Source organism: Ceratotherium simum, chromosome X (genome assembly GCF_057802395.1).
Source record: "Ceratotherium simum simum isolate JZ-2026a chromosome X, ASM5780239v1, whole genome shotgun sequence".
NCBI lineage: Eukaryota > Metazoa > Chordata > Mammalia > Perissodactyla > Rhinocerotidae > Ceratotherium > Ceratotherium simum.
Genome location: NC_141940.1, coordinates 52635233 through 52658923, shown reverse-complemented (window position 1 = coordinate 52658923; position 23691 = coordinate 52635233).

Below are 23691 nucleotides of genomic sequence, written 5' to 3'. Positions count from 1 at the left end.
GAATACTACTCAGCCATAAAAAAAGATGAAATCTTGCCATTTGTGACAACATGGATGGACCTTGAGGGTACTATGCTAAGTGAAATAAGTCAGACGGAAAAAGACAAACACCATATGATTTCACGCATATGTGGAAGATAAACAAACACATAGATACAGAGAACAGATTGATTATGAGAGGGGAAGTGGGGGAGGGGGAGGGCAAAATGGGTAAAACAGTACATTTGTATGGTGATAGGTGATAACTAGACTCTTGGTGGGGAACACAATGTAGTCTGCATAGAAGGCGAAATATAATAATGTACACCTGAAATTTATACGATGTTATAAATCAATGTTACCTTAATAAAAAACAAAAACAAAAAAATTATAGTGATTTTCTGCTATATATCCTTATGTGCGCAGATATGAAGGCTCAATAGTGAGAATGAGGCTAGTATATATCAAATAAATTCTAAACCCAAAGAATTCCAGCAACTAAGTGTCCTATGTCAATTCCTTATCTATTTTCAACATTTAAAATTATGTAAATGTCACGTTTGGAAAAAAATATATATCTGTATCATACCTGCATGGAAGAAAGTATGACATATTGATTTTTATGATGTGGAACAAAGCCAGACTTTTGATCCTAGAATTACAATCCTGTAATCTAGACCTCTTCTATATGATAATTTTATGATGACTCTGCAGGCCTAGGGATAGCTACTACTTAACCCTTCTGCTTACCTATTTCACAGGTATTTAATGTTGATTTACTCATCATTTGAAAAACATTATGTATATTCTAGCCACAGCTAAGTGCATCTGCTCTACTTGCATATGAAATGTGATATATACAACTAATTGAATATCTAAGCACTTTTCTTTAATCCAATTAGGCTTTTCTGTTTTATTCATAGGTACAGATTGTTGCAAGCACTAAAATTGTCTCCATGAGAAAAAGTTTGCCTCTAAAACCTGGATTAGCTAATTGCTTGGCACTTTGAGACAATTTCATCCATATCCTGATTAACTCTCAATTTAAAAATACTGAAAAAAATGATTTAAAATAAAAATTATGGATTTATTCTGTTCTATGTGTCATAAAGTAAAATAAAAAGAATTCCGTATGGAGTGGGATAGTTTGTCTAGGTTTCAAATGACTATATAATTATGTGGTCATTTAAGGTATAAACCTTTTGAAGGGCCTATTACCATACACTCAATTTTTTTTTGTCCTTTTAAAAGGTCTAACTTTATTTCAATATAATTTACATACTATAAAATGCACCAATTTTGACTGTACAGTTAGTTGTGTTCTGACAAATGTGCACATTCATGTAACCACCACCAAAATCAAATTATAGAATATTTTCAATCACACCAAATAGTTCCCTCACACCTCTTTGTAGTCACTCTTCCCTTATCCCTGTCCCAGGCAACTACTGATCTGCTTTCTGTCACTATAGGTTGCTTTGGTCTATTCTAGAATTTCATATAAATGAAATCACACAGTAATTATAGATTTGTGATTGCATGATAATTAAGGAAATTATTAGCTCTAAATTGGACTGTGCAGTAATGTTTATAAAGGAAAATTACTCTTGAGGTTTAGGAATAATGTGAAATCTTAGTAGCTGAGGATGTTTGACACGCTAAATTTCCTTTTTTAATCAGTGTATGGAATTCTAGTACCACTACTCTATAAAAAAGACTGAGGATTTCATGTAGAGTAGAAATTTATCCAAACTTCCAAACTGAGTGACCCTTTAGTACCCTGCTTTGTGTTGAAGGCTCTGTAAATAGCCCAATAGCACTTCAGAGTACTAAAGGATAAAAGTTATTTTTATAATTCCTATGTCTGTTGTTATACGTAAGTACTAAAATGGAAAAAGTATGAGGATGAATATACTAGGTATTTAAAGAAAAATGTTGATGCGCTATGAATTTTCAAGAACTATACCACACATTAAAGTTTGATATAAGTGTAATTATTATTAAATGCAGATACTATCATGGAAGATGTAGGAGAGAATTACTGAGTATTAATTTCTCAAAAGGATTAAATTTGACCTGAAGAAGAAAGACTAAATCTTAGACATTCTTGAGGTCTGTGGAATAGATCATCTCTTTTTTTTTCAGTAAATGCATTAAGGATATTATGACTGATAATAGATGTGCTAAGTATATGTGTTCTTATAAAATAAAGACAGTCTCTCTTCAAAAGCACCTAATTTTTTCTTGTATTCAATGAAAGTATTGGAATGTATTGGCAATCATTAAAGTTAAAATACAAAGCACTTAAATCATCTTTTGTAGTTAGAAATACATTATTATTTTAAATAAAAAGGCAATTATTCAACCCAGCTAATTCAACTTTGCCTTCCTAGAGCAAATAGCTTTAAGTTCTTAATTGTAACTTATTGAGGAACTTGTTTAATAGTTCTCAACCCTGGCTCACATTAGAATCATCTGAGTAGCTTTTAGAAAATACTAGTGCCCAAGCCCCACAGCCAAATATTCTGATTTATGGCTCAATTTATTGGAATTTCCTGGGTGCTTAAAAGATACTGATGATTCCTTGGTCATTCTAATATGTAGCCACTGCTGCGAATCACTGATCTTGTTCCTGGAACAAGCCCCAATGGTCTTTCTTTTGTCACTCTGGCGGGTTTAGAACAAAACTCAGAGAGAGTAATTCATGCCTCCCATACCTGATACCTCTATTGCTATAATATTATAGGAAGAGTAGTAGACAAAGTCAGAAGACCTGCATCCACCTAAGCTTTGACAATTATTTAACTTTTCTGAGTCTTAGTTTCGTCCTTTTTTTTTAATCAGAAAGAAGAATCTTGACGTGAATGAAAATGTAAAATATATCCTAAAATGCTGCTGAAATATTTAGTATTAATTATCAGGTGATATTTTAGACTAATTTAGAAAATATTTAGAAGAAAGAAACAACCGACGATGGGTCATGTTGTTTGAAAATAGTAAGTATGCACTGGTGCCTCTCAAGGGCCATGGTCCCCTTCTGGCTGCATTGTTTGCTTTATCCATGAACCATTCACTTAATCTCTCTGGACTTCTTCTGTTTTAAGGGTTAGAGTCATAACTTATTCTGCCTCCTTCAGAAGTTTGTTCTTAGTATTAAATTCAATTATGTATGAGAAAGTTTATTCACATATCTATGTTAATATTACTACTATCAAACAACGCTTGCACATTCTAAAAACTATTGTTCCCTTCCTCTTCTTATTTAGAGGTACCTATCTGAATATTTACTTAAAGAGAGAAAACTTCTTAAGTGCCTTAAAATTGCTGCTGATAAACTCAATTCCATAGTGGATACATTTAATTTAGTATATACCTGCTCAGAAAAAGTATAATCAGTAAAAAATAATGTAAACTTACTGCTCTAAGAAAAGTACGTTGGACTCAATTTCATCTAATATCATCCCTGTGATTATCTATATCAGTCATTCTCCCGCGAAAGAGAAGTTGTTTTCCTAATGCTAATTAGGACAATTGCTACTACAAACCTGCCACTGCAGTGAATCAAACTTGCTTTCTTTTCTAAGTGTTACAAAAGCAATGCTTACTTTAGCCACCTTTTATCTGTCCAGTCATTGAACCTTTAAAGGCACATTAAAATTATAGATGTTTAAATCTCCATACTTCCTTTAAAATCAATTTCTTATGCATATGGTGTAAAAAATAAGTTTACAGCGTCTAAGAAGACTAACTGACATCTATAGATATTAGTGTGACATGAAGAATTGTCTTATATACCATCAGACATGCCTAAGGACAATTGTTTATAAAATTTGCAAAGTCCAATTCACTATAAATTTTCAGGTCTCAAATATGCTTTGACTTTTCAACATATGGCCATTGATATAAGATAAATTATCAGAAATTTTGCAGATATAAAATTTAAGCCATGGAGGAGTGGTAACATAGGACCAGATAGACTCTGCCCACTGAAATCAGCAAAGGTGGCAATGTTCTTCTTAAAGAAAAGTATGTAACATGCTTCTTGCACCTTGAACCAATGCTGAAAATGTGGCAGACATTCATCATTACATATCTAATGCAATGAGTGGAAACTGGAAAGCCAACTGATAAAAGGAGTGATAATAAAATAGGCTATATTACCGTGTTTCACCCACCTTACTTACTTTTTTATTTTCTAAGTATCTGCAGAGCAGTTATAGAGGAACCTGGATGTGATGGAAGGGAATAGAGTCATCTATGTGAACAAATGCAGAACAAATTTTGAGATCAGCAGGTATCTGATGGTTGTTCTCGGGGGGGTTTCAGTTTTTTAGGTGCAGTAGGAGCCTAGATGAGATGAGGAGCCACATTAATGATGGGACAGTTAATCAAGATGTTTCAAGAAAGGTGGGAGTGGTTCTTTTTGTATAGAAGAACAACTGGATGACTAGAGTACTGGGAGGCTGTACCCAGTTTGGAATTGTGGCAGGTGAATGAATGTAGACCAATCCAGCTGGGACAAAAGCAGGCTATAAACACGTATGGGACAATGTTAAGGTGCTATTTCCAAGTGCTTTGTGTATGTATAATAGAATACAATTTGATGTTCACTGGGTTCATTTATTATCTTTTCTTATGATGAGTCATTTATATATGCTCATTGAAATCTGCTTTATTTTCATTAGATATGTTTTTCAAAGCATGATCTATAATAATCTCAGTAAGAATTATCTGGGAAGCATGTTAAAAGTATAATTTTGATTCAGATGGTTGTTGGATCCACAACAAGAAACATCTATCTCTTTGATTCCTTTTTGCCAAGGTGCTACTTTGTATTAATCTCTTTCTCTTGTTAGAAATTGATGGTAATACTTCTCCTGTAATGAAAGATAGTTTTAAAGCAAACTATGATATTGGACATTGGAAAAGAACAGAAATGATGGCAATTATTGTGTTCCAAAAATTAAGTTAAAATGAGGCCAGATTAAAAGACATAATTTAGTTTCAAATAGAAATTCAAATTTGCCATTTTCAGGAAATGTGAATGAACTTATTTATGTCTGAAACTGAAGAGGAAAAACAAACATCTATGTGTCCTATTGTACACATTGATCTAGTTTTTTAAATTTGAAATGTATTTGTGTATCTTTAATAGCAGAATTTTCTTTCTTGGCGTGTTTCAGTCCTCATTCTCCACTACCTGTAGATCTTTATGTTATTTGAACAAAATTGTTATATTTGTTCACCTATTGACCACTCAATTTAGTTTATTGGAAAACATATCTCTTTGTGTGAAACTGTAGTTATAGAGACATAAATCAGGGATGGAAAATGCAATAGATCACTCATTCCATTTCTAAATAGTGGATAGTTTTTCATATAATGCACCTTTGAGAATTTTTCCTACCCAATATTTAATTTCATGTTTTTCCTACCCAATATTTAATTTCATAAGTAATAAATCGTCTATTAATTTAGAAGGGTGTTAATTCCAGCTAAAATCATTATTTCATTTTCTGTATTTAGAAAAATTACCTTTTTTCCCTTTTTTTCTTGGTTTTCTTTCCTAATATCATTACATTGCTCTTAATTCTATTTACCCTGGGGTTGAAAGCAATTATGTGTTTGTAACCTCATAGCCACAGAACTTACCCATGTTAGCAGCCTTTCCCAATCCTGTCTCTGTATCTGTCCACTCAAAGGACATAGGTCTTATGGGTAAAAACAGTATAAGTAATAAAACACAGTTGCACAATATATGCGTAGGCATACTTCTATTCTTGGTAGTAATTACAAAGAGGGGTTATTTTCTCCTTCATGCCACGCTGGACTCCAGATTCAAAGATCCTTACAATACTTTTTCTAGTTTTTACCTAGGTCTCATAGAGGCCTAAGTTGGAATTATATAATAATTAGACATTTATTTTTCCTTAGGTCAGTGGGTCTCAACTTTTAGTGTTCAGAAAAATCACCTGATAATCTTGATAACATGTAGATTTCAAGGCTGCACACCCAGATACAGTAATTTGGCAGATCAGAGGTAATGTTCAGGAAACTGCATTGTAAACAGTACCTCAGCACCTTTGACTGTAGATGGCTCTTGGATTTGGCTCTGAGCAGCACTGATTTAGGTTCTGCCTATCCTAAGCAAATACCTTGTTTGGGATTTCTATTCGAATGAACAAATCATATTCACCTCTTTGGCATATGAATAGACTGTGTTGAAACAAAGCAACAGGATAAACTTTCAGAAAGTGACTCAGACTAGATACTACATTAATGATTTTTTTTACTCTTTGAGCAAACCTAACTTTTTTCCAAGGGTATTTAAGTTTTCTGGGACTTAAAGAAAGTTTCTGTTTCAAGGTCATTCTGCTTCCTCAAAAAAATTTCATCCAGACCCATGAAATGGACTTGTAAAAATTGAACAAGTTTCAACCACATTTTTTATCTGATTTAATCCTCACGAAAATTCAATGAGAATAACTATCACTTTCTCATTTTACAAATGAGTAAATGGAATTTCAGTATGATCAATTTCCCCAAGACATGCATTTAGTAAAAACAAATTGATACTTCAGATATATCCACTTTGGGCCATGACTCTCTTTCCACTGTATTAGGCACTAGTGGACCAAGACATAGTGGATAATATATTTATAATCAGAGGCTGTGGGAAGGTGTGAGTGACTTCTTGTTAGTATGCCATTATCTATTATGGAAATGAAGGAATAGTAAGACGTCAATGAAATTAATTCAGTTGAAAGACATGCTGGTACCATCCTTGTGACTGCAACTATTTATCTGAACAGGCATAGGCGGTGTTAAGAGAGACTTGCTGATAAAAGATGAAGAGAAAGGAAGTCTATGTAAGGAACGATGTTAGCCTCTAGCCCAAACATTGTTCCAATGACAGCAGGTTTATAATCTCCAAAAAGGTCATGCATCATTTCACTTGAATTCTTTTTCTAACATTTTGCCTGTCTCTGAGAGCAAAACAATGAGAGACCACAGCAATTGTTTGTAATTGTCATGATCAAATGAAGATGAGCCAAACTTAGAAATCATTCCTAGTGCAATGTAGTGAGAAGCCAATATTTATCACCCAGAAAGAGAAGCAAAGGACTCAGCTATAGTTTGTTCGGGAATGTTTCCAGTAAGGTCTGTGATCAATTAAGCGGTTCCTCTGTTGGATTTTACTGAGATCAGACTTTGATGCTCACAATGTGGAACAGACATATTAAAAGGGTTGGGAAAGGATCAGTGTCATAAAGGCAGTATTACACCAAAAGGGAAAAATAACAGCCCTGTAGCTTTTGTGGGACTGAGGGTTCCCTCATCAAATACGTAAAATCTTCAAATTACATTATTTCAGTAAAATCCAATTTAAGTCATTTATTTTTATCGGCTTTTTTGTTGCCTGCCAGCTAACATAATATTCTGAGCTGAATACATAAATACAATAAAATTGACATCTTCCCAGCTGGGTTTACTCAAAATTTCTTGATCCTCAGTTTTTATTTTCTGGCACTAAACATACTCAAAAACCTTTCTATGTGCAGGCAAATGATCTTCTAGATACTAAGTTAGATCTAATGTATTAGAAGTTTGTGCTGAAAATCATTTGAGAAAAATGGACTTATTTGATAAGAAAAGTTCTTTTCACTTGAAATATTAACAATAATTTCATAAAATCCCTCTGTGTTCTAAATCACTGATGTTCAATGAAATAGGTTCACCGTTTTTCATTCTTCTTGGTCTTATACCTTTTTACACACATCATTCATACAACAAAACTCTTTAGCACCTACCATAGGCCAAGCGTTGTGCTAGCTGCAAGGGAATAATGGTGAGCAAGATAAAAATGGTACCAGCCCTCATAGAGCTTATATACCATCTCAGATAGCTTTTCAGAAGTATCCACAGCCATTAAGTGCTTTTTATTGATGGTAAGTATTAAGACAACAAGACTCTTTTTCTGACATATATAGCTAGTTACATATGATTGGTATTACAGCCAGAAAACAATTACTCTAGCATGCAAATTTCTTTGCTAAGTTCATACATATGTCAACTCATCAGCAATTCTTCCACATGTCTAAAATTAAATTCTAATTACTGTAATTTTAAATCATAATCTGGGACCTTTGAGGACAAAGAGGTGAGCCAAGCCTACAATCATAGTAAACTTTGTAAAAAATCCATGCGTTTTTTTCCCATAGTCTTCACATGATTCTTGGACTATAGTAGGCAGTCAACACATACTTGTTGCACGAATAGAAGGCAACATAATGCAATTGAAGGAACACCTGAGCAAAAATAAGGAACTATTCCTTCTAGCTTTAATTCTATTGTTGAATCATCATGTGATGTTTGCAAAATTGTTTTCACTTCATGAGCTTCAGTTTCCTTAACTGTAAAATCAGGGCAGTCGACATCATGAAATTTATTTCCTTCTAGCTCCACCAATATAGAACTATATACTACTGAGAATATCATTTTCAAAATGTTTAAAAGAAGATAGTTCTCATTGCTTCCATAGCTGTCCTTATCCCTGTTGGCTGCTTATATTAAATATTTCAAAAACAAAAATAAAGAAAGAAAGGAAGGAGGGAAGCAAGCAAAAAGGAAAGAAAGAAAGAAAGGAAGAAAGAAAGAGAAACAAAGAAAGAAACAGAGAGAGAGAGAGAAAGGAAGAAAGAAAGAGAAGGAAAGAAAGAAAAAGAAAGAAAGAAATGAAGAAAGAAAGAGAAACAAAGAAAGAAAAGAAAGAAAGAAACAGAGAGAGAGAGAAAGGAAGAAAGAAAGAGAAGGAAAGAAAGAAAAAGAAAAGAAAGAGAGAGAGGAAGGAAGGAAGGAAAGAAAGAGAAAGAAAGAAAGGAGGGAAGGAAGGAAGGAAGGAAGGAAGGAAGGAAGGAAGGAAGGAAGGAAGGAAGGAAGGAAGGGAAGAAAGAAAGAAAGAAAGAAAGAAAGAAAGAAAGAAAGAAAGAAAGAAAAGGGAGGGAGGGAGAGAGGAGGGAAGGAGAGAGGGAAGAAAATGAAATGTCAAGTAAAACCGGACTGATCACATAAATCCCACCTTAGTATATAGTACATAAATTTCTAAAAAGTAAGAAACATATAGGGGTATTTCTGTGCTAGTTTCTTGAGGGAAGTTAAACTAAAGAGCTAAATACTTCAAGTTTGGCAAATTCAGGAATAGCTTTATTTCTGTTAGGACTTTGGACCTCTAAAAACTTAACTGAACATTTTCACAATTTTTCATTATAGTAATAAAAAAGATTAAATTTTTATTTATGATCACGTTTAAACTATCATACCTTGAGTGTCCCAGTAGGGAAAGTGAGTACCTTATAAATATTATTATTACTGTTTGCATTAGCACTACGCTTGTTCCTGGAAACAAAGTAGAGTAATTTTTCCCTGTAGACTCAATAGATTATTAAAACTATTTTGGTTCTTTCCTGCACACTTTAAAAATGTGAATATTCTTATCTGATGCTTGAGCCAAAATATATGTATTGCTAAGATTTCACCTTTATTTTAATTTTTGTAATAATTATAGTCAGTTATGAATAAATTTCTCTCCTTATTTACTAAAAGTTGAATTTCATGGTCTTTTTTTTCTTTTAAAATGAAGATGCTAGAAGATTTGGCATCTTTACAATATTTCAGTTTAAGTATTGCAAAGATCTGCTCACATTGCAAAATATTAATAAAGTGTTCTCTGTAATGTAATTAAATCTCAATAGTACAAAGAGCTTAAATCTTTCATTTCTCATCTTCAATTTTTACTTGTATGCATAGTACACATATTTTAGGCACCATTGGCTCTAGTTTTTGAAATTCAATATTAAGTATGTGTTTACAAGTGTTGTTGATGTAGGTAAGTTTTATTGAGCTTTACTTGTAATGTTTGCAGGGGGTACCAGCCTCAAGTTGTTTTAAGGCTGCTAATGAGTGATTCTTAGGATTTTTGGCAGAATGAGGGCAGTTATAAAAAGGAACAGCGACACTGTCTATATATCATGGTACCACTCTCCCGATTAACAGTACTTTACATTAAAACTTTTGCTCAGCTGAGCAGCTGACTATGCTAATTCTTCAGAGTTGTGTTAAGCTTTACTCGTTTTTTTTTTTTTTTTCCTAAGCCTACTTGCCAGGAATGGTAAGAAAAAATGAAATTTTTAAAGATCAGGGAAAATGAGATTACATGGCTGTTTCATTGATATAGGCATTCAGTGTATTCTTGTGTGTTTAATTTCTGGAGGTCTTGATCTGATTGTAGCTCTTTCGTGATCTTGTATACGCATGCACAATATGCACACACATATACCTATACAGAACTATCACAGATCTCTCTCTCTGTGTATCTATGTATCTATCCATCTATTTAAATACATTTTTATTTTCTGACTTACTCCCTGTGTCATAAGATCAAAGGAGTCTGTCTCTTTCTCCAGAACCTAGAACAGTGCTTGGTATACAGTAGGTGCTCAAAAAATAGAGTTGATCCTCATTATTTGCGTATTCTGTATTTGTGAACGCGCTTACTCACTGAACGTTATTTGGACCGCCTAAATCGATACTTGTGGAGTTTTCACAGTCATTTGTGGATGTGTGGAGAACAGGGAAAATATTGAGTTGCCTCGTGTGCGCGTTTCCAGCTGAGATCCACCAGGCACCCTCTGCCTTGTTTCAGCTCTAAGAAATGACCAGAAGATGGGGACGGTAAGGGGCAGTACAGTGTAGTACAAGGAGCTCTGACTCTCGGGCATGTTGAATGGGGTTTAAATCTTAACTATAACACCCGGTAATGGAGTGTCCTCGGGCAAGTCATTTAACGTGCATGAACATCATTTTCCCTTTTGTAAAATAAATAGAATCTACCAGGAAGAATTGTTTTTTAGGCTTTAAGATTAGAATATGTATATATATATTTTTTCTTCCTTAGGAATATCGATTCATTATTGGCTAATTCAGTGTTCACAGCAACTTTATAGAACATAACTGACTCAAAATCTGTAATTCATATTTTTTTATGACAATTTTACATGAATGGATTCTAATTACTTCTTAAAGACTTCCCAAAGAATGTTGTGGTAGGCAGAATAATGGCCCCCCAAGGAGCTCCACATTCTAATCTCTGGAACCTGTGAATACGTTAGGATACATGACAAAGGAGGACTATGATTGCAGATGTAGTTAAACTTGCCCTTCAACTGACCTTAAAATAGGGAGATTATTACGGATTATCCTGGTGTACCCAAGGTAATCACAAGGGTCTTTAAAAGCAGAAGAGGGAGGCAGAAGAGAGAGAACCAGAGACACGGCACTGTGACAAAGACTCAGCCCAACACTACTGACTATGAAAGTGCTAGGGGACCATGATTCAAGGAGTGTGGATGGCCTCTAGAAGATGGAGAAGACAAGGAAACAGATTGTCCCTTAGAGTTGCCACAAAGGAATGCAGCCCTGCTGACACCTTGATTTTACGCCCATGAGATCCATTTCAGATTTCTGACCTTCAGAACCATAGGAGAATAAGTTTGTGTTGTTTTAAGCTGCTAAATCTGTAGTAATTTTTTTTACATGAGCAACAGGAAGCAAATACAGGTGTCTTCAAATCATAAGTTGATATTTTTTACTATTCTTGATGTTGTTTTTGTCAAAATAATAAAATTAACCTGGTACTAAAAAAAAGAGTTAAATGAGAATAACGTTTTAGCTGAAAACAATTTCCCCTTCGCTATCATTTGTCGTCATGAGGTAGAAAAGGCTGGAAATGACAACACAAGTTGGGGACTTTACCTGGAGCAACTATTGCTTGCAGAAGATAATTTACCTTGATACCAATAAAATGCACACCACTCATTCCAAGTCCCAGAGTGGGTTGGTCTCCTATCAACGTTTCACATGGATCATTTGTTTTTGTAAAATTGCAAAAATAATATTATTAAAATAATAATAGTAAGATACAAAAGAATGCCTCTCATATAATTTTCAGAGCCCAGAAAATCTAGATGCACCCCTGCTTGAATACATTATAAGGAAATTTAGAGAGAGAGAGATTGACTCTGACTGAAAAAATGTCAGCAGAATGAAACACATGTGTCTCCTGTACACCTGCATGTGTTTTCCTCTCAAAATACAATTTCCATTGTGAGGGATATATATGACGATGATATGTGAGGAGTGAGATAGAGATAGGGAACTGGTACCGAATACATAATTCATCTAGTGTTGATCAGTTAAGCACTTACTATGTGGCTAATCATTGTGGGCTACAAGAGAGATCTATGACTCACTCCAATTTCACTAATAACTTACGGTCTAATTGGCAAGATAAAACGCACACAGACACATCATCATTAGTATGATGTAATATATAATTAAGCACTAATATGTAAGGCACTGGAAATTAGAGAATAACATAATAAGGTACAGCTTTAGCTGAACCAACAAGACACACACATACACACATAGAATTGGATATTCATAAAAGACGTAAGATCCGCATGCACTTGGTCTTAAGGGATGACTATTATATGATGGCTACTTAATTTGCAGCAGTGGCTCAAATAATGGCACAATAGATGGATAACAACTTGACTTATGGATACTACAAGGAATGGTTTGATTAAAAAAACTCCAAAATATCTGACAGGCTGAGTGACTGACTTCATTTATTTCATTCTATCTTTGCAACAATCCTCTGGGTAGGTACTGTTTATTATCCTTGTTTCACTGATGGAGAAACTAAGACTTTTAGAATGGTTTAACAATTTTCTCAGGGTCACAGATGTATTATGTGACAAAGCCAGGACTAAAACCCGGGCCTGTCTGATACCACTCTGCTCTCATGCACTTGCGGAGTTGGGAAATAGCAAGAAAATAAAATTGGGTAGGTTACAAACACTTAACAAAGATTTCATTCAATTTATAGGTAAGCATACTTCCATATGAGGCATATCTTTGCATATATACACACCTAGCCTTTGAGAAATTGTTATTTCTTCAACAGATTAAACTAGCAATCTCCAGGAGGCTTCGATGTTTCTTTTACATAGCTATGAAAATTGCTGAAGTACACGTTAACATCTAAAACTATTTGTCTGAATGTCACGGAAATGAAGTTAATGGTGTGATAGGCTTTGGTTTTGTTGTCACAAGGATAATATGGAATACTTCAAAATATGAGATGATAGGATAGTTATGTTTAATTAAATGCTTTATAGGTCATATTAAAAAGATGATGAGTGTGCTTAGGGGTATTGCTTTTTTAAGAAATAAAGAGATGTCAATCAGTAATACAGCAAGTGGGCAGATAACTTGAATTGGGGTAATTTCACTGCATGTGAAAGCTAGTATATGACTAAAAGCCTATAAAAATATGAATTATTATTTAAGATTATATATGAAATGTTTCAGAACAGTATACAAAATTTTATTTAGTTTGTCAATAATTACAGAGACATTAATAGGTAATGGCCTGTACTATTAATCTCAGGGTGAAAATAATTGGAAGAAAAATATATTTTGACAACTAGAAGCTTTCCTTGGCTTTCCAACTTTTGCTTCACTCATCTTAAACAAACCGAGTAGTAACCTCACAAATATGCAAATTTTACTAACACAATTATTGCAGGATTTAAAGAAGATGTAGTGGGATTTTATAATGTATTTGAAATATATAACTGTGAATCCGGTAAAGTTTGACGTGTGACAAATTAGTAAATAAGTAAAGGAATGAAGTATATTTATCCAGGAAATATATGGTTGGATGCAAGTGTGTCAGAACTGGCAGGAGCCGCCAGAAATTTATGTAAAGCATGAAACTCTTTAGTTTATTATGTATTATTTATTTTTAAATTTTACTAAGTACTGACAACGTGTCTCATGAAAACCTTACTGTATTGGTATCTGGGCTCACCCTATTGGTTAAGAGAAGAGTATTCCAACCTTTAAAGGTGCACCTAACTTAAGCTGCGTTTAAGATCAGTACAGAATAAATCCAAGAAATAAATCAAAGAAAACTTATAAAATTGCAACTTCAAGGAACTTTTGGCTTTGAAAATGAATCTACATAACACTTTCTCTGCATTGTTTTAGACTTCAGAAAAAAATAGCGCTTTGTTTTAAATATGAGAAGAATTTTCAAATACATAGTCATGTGAACTACAAACAAAGAAATGTGCAAATTTTAAAGTATCCAGTTCCCTCACACAACACTGTTTCTTACATCTGCATTAACAAAGGTCAAAAGAACTCTACAAGTTTGTCTTACCATTATTTTGGGTTGTGTTAGGTATTACATTCCTTTTAAACTCATAAGGCCTCCTCAACCCCAAATTAAATTTTGTTTTACTTGATAAATAATTTCAAAATCTCAATATGTGATAACCACTACTTAACAAAAGGCATCTTGCAGAGGAAAAAAGCATTTGGTAAAAAGCTACCATTTAAATAGCTTACTTTATTTATACAGTTTAACATTTTTGTTGTTATCCTTTTTTAATCAAAATAGTCTAGTTTTTTGGAGAATTTGGAACAGTTCAGTTAATAGTGATTGAATTAACTTCTGAACATCTCACTTCATTGAAATAGTCTAATATTAACAAGAGATCAAAGATTTTGATTTAAATAATTCATTTACATATAAAATTAAGAGATTTGATGATAGTACTAAGAAAACTCTGGGGGGTGTAGCTAGCATGCAGTAATTGCACCTCTAGAGGATCACAGGGACTTGGTTGGGCTACCAGAGTTGGACTACCACATGACTTAAGACGGCTTTTAAAAAAGTAGTTATTACACAACGGCACATCGGTGGATAAAGCTATATAGAGTTGCTTAGCCTGCTTTCTTTACCATCTGAGTCAATTATTCATGTGACCATAGGTTTCTTTATTGATGTAAGATAAATATTATCTGCTACATGTAGCTCTAGTTGTTTCGAGTTAAAATTAACCTTTCACTGGATCCTGCAGACTCAATTTAAAACTTTCCCCGACTCCCAACCTGACACTTCTTGTGCTAGAAAATCATTTGCTAAAAGTCTCTTCCTAGCTTGGTTGCACACACAAAAAAAGCCACCCACACACCATGGCTGCCTGTGTTCTTGTACCCTGGAATTCTGCCATTACTTAACAGTGTGTGCTCAGCTCTGTTAAATCTTCTACAACCCCCATCCTCCTATTGTAGAAGCGAAAGGAAAAAAAAAATGATCCAAAGAAATTCTACCATCTGGAGTATTGAGACTTTGAAAACTGAAGAAGGAATGTTAAGTTATGGTCAGAACATTTTTTTCTTCCCAAATAGCACCTATGCAAGAAAAAAAGAAAAAAACAAAAATATCACAGAGCTGGGACTTTACAGGCTTAGTTCACTTACATCTATCAAAAGTAAAATACCATTGCAGGGGGTATTCTCTACCTGTGACGGCCAACACAGTGCCGAGTAGCCATGTGTGGCTATTGAGCACTTGAAATACAGCTAGTCTGAATTGAAATGTGCTATAAGTATAAAATATATATCGGATTTTGATCACTTAGTATGGATAAAAGAATGTAAAACATCTCATTGATAATTTTATATTGATTGCATGTTGAAATGAGAATACTGTAGATATATTGGGTTAAATATATTAAGTTAATTTCACCTGTTTCTTCTTTCTTTACTGTGGCTACTAGAAATTACACATGTAGCTTGTCTTACATTTTTGTTGAACAGCTCTGTTCTACACCAAAATTAGTAAGGAAGATTTTTATCTGAAGGTTACTTGATACTAACACATTTGACTTTCTTGTTTCTTATGTTATGGCTGATTAAAAATGTAATACCAAAGGCATGTACTATTTATGAATTTTTTAATATTAAATATTAACATAAATTACTATTATTAATCACATGCATATTAACATTAAACATGCTTTTAAGAATCCAGAAACTTGAAAGTTAATTAGGGACTTCACCTCTCTGCAATACCTTCAAAAAGGGATTATTCTTTAGGCCACAGAAATGGTGATAACTGCTTAATTGAAAATGATGTTTATGAAAAGTTTGTTGATGATAAAGAGCTATCTGAACCTCAAAATAATAAACTGTATAACAGGTTATATAAACAAACAATGCTAAATGGACAGTGGATATATGTTTCATAAAGATTATGTTCTTTTGTGATAGAGAACATTTTCATTTTATTCCCTTGTGTTTCATATTTTCTTGCACTCAAAAGTACAAACATTTTTTTAGGTATTTCTGATTTATGAGAAAGACAACCACATACATTTCTTTATTTTAATATATTAAGTATATTTTGTGACAGATAGATTTGCATATGATTCATGTCTAATCAAATCATGATAGTTTCTTCCAAATGTTTGCTGAACTTCTTTCATCATTTAATGTTGGAATTCTGACTGAGCCAGCTATAAGAGGTATTCACTGTATATAGCATGTCTACTATTGTTTTGCCCTCCAAGTATGTGCTTGCAATGGCAAATAATGATTATGCTGAATGATCAAGGGGAGTTAAAGAATGCTGATTTTAGTTAGTTAGTTTGAAAATTTCTTACTTGCTTAATAAGCAATTTAACTGCATAAGTAAGGTCTTGATCACTTGGCTTCTTTTAAAGCTCCAATAATTTTAAGTGTGAGATTTCCAGTTTGACTACATTTCATGGAAATTTGAAGTTATCTCAGCTATATTCAGTAGAATTAAATAAGGAAATATATATATAAATATCATTATAAAAACTACGTTTAAAATAAGGGATTAAATGGATTTAATAAATTTGCATGGTTATAGAATCATTAGGCTACATGATTCTGAGAAAAATATTTTTTTCTTTTGAATATTGTTTTCAATTGTCTTAATTTATTCTTAATTTATTCATTTTTGTTAATTTTTTAAAAATGGTAACAGTTATGTCACTGTTTTAGATTAAGTATTAGATATTCCTCCTTTAAGGAATTCTCCTTTTTTCAATATCTTGATCCCCTGTCCTGGGAAATCATTAGGAACTCATATGCACATCTGCTCATTTAGTTAGTCCTTGAATTATCTGACAGTTCTCAATTTAAATAAGTAAGAAATGGGCTATAAGAAGAGAAGTTACTTTTGCTTATTACAGTTCCCCAAAATTATGCTTTAAAGCTCAAAGATATTTTCGATTTATTAGCTAGTGTGTGATTGGAGGAGCCAACATACATCTGGGAAATATCATATAGATTCAAATCAGAATGCCAAAAAGAAGAGACAGTAACTGACTGGATTTCCCTGGTGCAAAGTGTGTTTCTGTCCGTGAATTGAGTGGAAAATCTTCCAGTAACTTTTTATATTATTTTACTTCCCTGGTTCTATCAGAATTGGGATTTCTTTCCTTCTACCTCCTTAGGACTATTTATTTTTTGGTATAGCCATCAAATTTGGAAATCTCTGTAGTGTCCAACAAAATGTCACCATCTTAAAGGTAACACATTCATATATTAGTCTCCTAATAATATTTCCACATTGTTATGCTCAGTTACCAGAAGAGAAGAAATTACCGAAACAAAGCCTAAAACAGGTTGTTTTACTTGAGGGAAAAAGAATGGAAAATGAAATAACCCTTGGGATGAGGAAGTATCTCATCTGAACATCAGAAGGCAATTTCTTGTTACTAGACAGTGTGTAACAATTCTTTCAGATATTTACAGGTATGTCATAAGTAATGTTATCCATAAACACATAGGTTTTCTAATTTTACACCTTGAATATGAAACATTTGCAAAGTAATTATAAGCTGTGATATAACTATACACATAACATAGGAGATAATAACATGCTTTAATACAAAGAGAATTATGGCTTTCATTCATTAAACTGAAGAACATGTAATCTTCCTAAATAATTAACAATTCAAATATTATATATTAATTTGATTTCTAAACAGCCTAATCTGGATAGATGTTAAATCATTTTTGCATCCTATGGTCATATACAATTATATGGTATTAGTGTCTTTACATTTTTAATGTTTCATTGTCTCTTAAACTTAGCTTATGGAGGATGTCTAAAATAAAATAAAAGCCCACATTCTATCTTCCTTTGGGGTAATGGGGCCATACTTACCCTAAGTCAGTCATTTTCTTAAGCCTTTTTCTGCTTGTTTAGAAAGAAATGTAGCATAAACATGTGGCAGCAGGTGATTTGAGGTTTGATTAAATGAACTGACAGACTCCTCAGAGCCTGATTCAGCATTTTAATGTTATTGAAATAAGCCTTTTTACGGGGGCTGGCCCCGTGGTGTAGTGGTTAAGTGCACGCACCCCACTGCTGGCAGCCCGGGTTCAGATCCCGGGCGTGCACTGACACACCACTTGCCAAGGCCAGGCTGTGGTGCGTCCCACATAAAGTGGAGGAAGATGGGCATGGATGTTAGCCCAGGGCCAGTCTTCCCGAGCAAAAAGAAGAGGATTGACATGGATGTTAGCTCAGTGCTGATCTTCCCTACAAAAAAAAAGAAATAAGCCTTTTACAATTTGCTACTATTTTTCTTCAAGATCAGCATCTCCATTATAATGGTGCAGTCATATAGCTACTTCATTTATTTTTTTCTACAATCTCTATTTTGAACCACATTTTGAGAGAATGGACTCTGTTCATAAGGAGTTATGATTGTATGGCATTGCTAAGAATCATAGATGTTAGAAATGTCAAGATTTACCACTGTGGGTATAAAGAGCTACACAGAGAATTGAATACTTTCAGATACAGTGTAGATACATTGCTATTTTTATTGAGGGCATGATAAGCTAATGGCAATGCAGTTTTTCAGAGTTCTGAATAATGGCAATATTTTTATTTTTTATAATTTTATTTATTTATTTATTTATTTTTTCCCCCAAAGCCCCAATAGATAGTTGTATGTCATAGCTGCACATCCTTCTAGTTGCTGTATGTGGGACACGGCCTCAGCATGGCCGGAGAAGCGGTGTGTAGGTGCGCACCCAGGATCCGAACCTGGGCCGCCAGCAGTGGAGTGTGCGCACTTAACCGCTAAGCCACGGGACCGGCCCTAATGGCAATATTTTTAATAACAAGGGCTGCATGAGAGGAATTCCTTGCAAAAATGAGTTCCAAATAGTCTTAAAGTTAATTGATTAAGTTTCTAACTTCATCAGTAGTGCAGATAGCTTTTACAAACACCTAGAAAGATTCCAGTTTTGATATTGATATTCCAACTTTATCTTCAAAGGTAATTGTTCTGAATTTCAGAATGGGAGGGTAAAGGTGTAGTGATATGAATATTTATAAAAATTAAAATTGCAAAATAGTTATATGAATGAGTCAGACATAGGAAAGTGGAGGCTAGGAGTTCAGGTTTTTCTAAAGTAAGCATTACTGAGAAATAGAGACAGACTTGAGACAGACTAGAGCACCCTGAAGTAGGAAATACATAACAAGTTGTTTTAATTGCCAATGCATTTGTATTAACAGGGCAATCTACTAAAATTGTGCTATCATTAATTACCGAGATATGGTTAAGGAATAGACAAAGCAACAAGAGATGATATTGCCAGACAAATGGAAGTCCGGTAATGGTCTGCAGTATCAAACTCTCATGTATAATGATTTTTGAAGGTTGAGGTTTATGAGAGCAGTTCATTATGTATTTCAAACAAAGCTCTATTTTGCTATGGTTCTTCCATCGACTGGAGTAGTAAGCACTGCAGCTGAAATTGTGCCCAAGGGAACCCATGTCTACCAGTTGGTTAACCTTGTGACATTCCACTAAAAAGCACCATATTCTTTTGAAATACATAATTCATGAACCTCTCTGATTGTTTAGCATTGATCAGCACTTGAACAAATTGAGTTGCTATCATATTAACATAAGTAGTAATGCTTTAGTGAGGTTTTTGCTTTTTCTTTCTTTTCTTTTCTGCAGTCGATCAAGTGGTTTAGGGATTTCTAGTTCTTAAAACAGGAAGTCAGTTTAGAAGACTGCAGAGTTCTGAATCCAACTACAATGATAGCAGAAGGCTGTGAAGTACATCCTTACAACAGTTTGCATATACCATTTAAACTCCCAGATTAGGCTGCCAGTATAGATTTGTTCCCAGACTTCTTGTCTTCTCTGTTGTCAGATATGTCTATCTTTGCATTTTTCAACTCTATACATAATTGTTCTCAAATCTATGTAGGTTGATGTGGTTATACAATTGCCTAATATGTCAGCAGACAAGGAAATGTAGTTTATGTCCTCCAGGACCTGAGAAGGTAATGCACTGAAAACCCCAGTCTTTCTCTAAGGAGTACAAATGAAGATAATAGTGCTGTCCAAGGATGTAGAGAAACGTGACTACTCTTTGGCAAAGGGATAGGTTTTCGTCTTCCCATGTTGAAGCATGAGAAGATGAATCCATTTGAGAGTGTGCTTTGATGAATAGGTATCATTTCACTGCTTTTCTCTTTCAGCATAATTTGCACATTCTAAACCAGGTAACCGTTTTAGCAAGAGGAAAGCCTTATTAATTACCAGATAATTTTATGTACAGTTTGAACTATAGAAGAAATATATTACTCTGTCAATGTGAGCTGGAGCATAGTTGAATAGATAGTTTAAGTTATGGACAAAGGAATTCTGCAGTGATAGTAAGAGTTCTCCCAGTGAAACTACCCTTATTCTTGTGACAGAGTTCCCTGGTGAGAAGTGAATAGGCAAAAATGTCTCGTATGATTTCGTACCTAATCGCTATTCCTTCTAGAGACTCACCCATGTGCACTCAGCCCTTCTACTGTAAATTCTTCAGGAATATATCTGTGTGAAGAGCAGTAGCCTTGGAAAATTAGTTGCAGATTTGCCACCAAGAATGATGTGTCTAGTAAAGCAAAAAGAGCATCCTCAGATTCGTCAGAGAAAGTGACTCAATTTTCCAGTGTATCAGCATTTGTAGGACAAATATATAGTGATACACAAGAGATTAACCCCCAAAATTTTTTTTAAAAAATGTCCACATTCCTCATTTAGTTAGTTATTACTTGTTATAAATAATTTAATACCTATTTATTTAAACTCATGACTTCATTTCTGTCCTAAATCTACCTGCTTTCATTAAATGTGAATTATATATGAATTTTTTATTCAAAAAGTTTTATTCCTTTCCACTTATTTAAATTTTCCTATTCAAAAATATTCAGCATATTAGTTTGCTTAACACTCCTCACATATTGGCTTAAATAACTAAAAAAATGGACAGTAACATTTGATTAAACCTTTCCTTTGAAAAACATTTGAAATATATACATAAAATAAATAGAAATAAGTTTAATGATCATTATAGAATCTATTTCTAATAGATATTTGAAATAAAAACTTGATTTTGAGCCATCATCTCTTATTAAAACATCATTTGATGTTCTATGATATACATGTGTTACTCAAGTTTAATTATTTTATCTAACTTTGAGGATATCTAGCTACATTTGACTGCTAGCCCGCTTTTTTCTTTCTTCTTAAAGGAATATACAAAAAATCAGGGTGTGGAAATATGTCTTATTTCTCCCTCATTTTATACCCTAGGACAATTTGAGACTCCTGTCCTAACTTCCAACTGCTCTATCATCTCCATGACTAGGCTGTCTGCCAATTGAATGATCATACTTTCCAACTCTCCTAGCTCCTAGTAATTCAGCATTTAGAACAGTTTGATTTTGCCAACAGATTCTCCAGGACAATATGCTGTGCTATCATGAATACTTCCTGGCTTTGGAAAGAAAAAGTTTAATGCTTTTAAAAATATGCTTGGAGAGGGTTTTGAAATAAGTATCATAGTAATTTCTAAAATCTAGAGTTTAAAAATATAGAAATGCTCCTTTGATTTGATTGCTTAAATGCCCCCCCCCCACATTATTATCAATACTTAAATACACTAAAGTTATTATATCCAAGACAGAAGCCTTTTCATTGCAGGATACATGATAACATTTTCAGTATCACCTAATGAATGTAGAGTAACAATTGAATTCTGTGGGGATTTAATTCTAATGAAAATATAAGGTCAAATCCTAAATCTGTTCTTTTTTTGGGGGAGGGGGATATTTTTTATTATAAACAATTCAAACACACAAAAAATTACAAAAAATAATATGATAGATATCTGTATCCCCACCAGCATCAAATAGATGCCAACTTCTTGGCTGATTAGATTCCAGTGTCTCAACCAAGGGAGACAGTTGATTGTTTCCACTGTTTCAACAATACATATCCTTGCACGTTTCTCCTTGGGCACCTGTGCAAAATGGGCAGTTAGAGGGAAGGATGAATGATAGGGTGTATTTGCGACATATATGTAACGTTTTTTAATTCACACAAAGGAATACTCTACATAAATAAGAAGAAATAAGCTAAATGAGCTAAGTCTATATATATGGAGATAGGTAAATCTCAAAAACATAATGTTGAATAAAAAAAGCAAATTAGAAAAGGTACATATAGTATAATACCTTACTGTAAAAAATTTAAATACACAAAACACAAATATATATTGTCTGTGGTTGCATACCTAAATCTGTTCTTTAAAGTCACTCAGTTGATATCTTTTCAATCCCTGCCTCCCACCCCGTGGCATTTTCACCACAGAAATATCTAGGTTGTCATTAGCATTTTGATAAAAGCTGATGCATTTGCTCTCCCATGGCCCACTATTTTTCAGGCTTTTTCTGCATTTTGTATCCTCTCTTTGCATCTGCCTGCTTTTTTCTTCTCTGGTTACTTGTATGAAAGATTGTACTATATGTCTTCAGAATTCTATTCCTAATACAAAATAGGTTTTTATTCTCTGATAACAATTTATTTATTTCGGAATAGTCTAGGTTGTTGTTTAGAAGTACATACCCCTAAATAAGTTATGTCTTTTAATGTATATTTAATAAAATAAAAATATTTCATTCTCGCATTAGTGTGGCACATCCAGAGGGATGAAATTTGCATTTCAGCCTCACACTGTAATTTATGTGGGATTTCTCATCTAGAGGTAACCTTTTTCATGTAGTGATCCCTACAGTCCTAAACTAAGTCTAATTCAAAGTCTAAAACAATGAGAAATCCTAATCAAGTGACTATCTGGCAGTTCCTCATATCTAAGTGTGAAATTTAAATGATCCATAATATAAAAAGATGTGCCATTTAAACCTTGTGCCCTACATATCAATGGTAGTGACTTGGTGCTTTTTAATAATTAAATTTGTACACATTGTGAAATTCCTTATGTCTATTGACAAGCCTGAAATCTTTACATTGGGAAATATTCCCTTTTCCTGGAAAATCTTTGAAATGTTCTTCAAATGGCAATAGAGTTGACTTAAATTACTTTTTGCTATTCAATTTCCTGGACAAGGAGGATCGTTGAGCACTTTTAGGCTGAACATTATGCATATTTTTTTGCAGAAAAAATATTAAGATGTTCCACATTTTTGGCAAATTCTTGAAAGCAATTTTATAATAAAAAAGATTATAAAATTACAAATTAGTCACTAAGAAGCATTATCACAGAAAGCATCAAGAACAAGTTATTTTCCTTACATGTATTGTAAAAGAACAACAAGGTAGAACTGAAATGTTTAATATATTCTATAATATAAGTGAGTATAATATAAGTGAAAGGAAGGCTCCTTTCACTGTTATGAGCTAATATACAAGGCACTTTGAACACATGGGACATTAT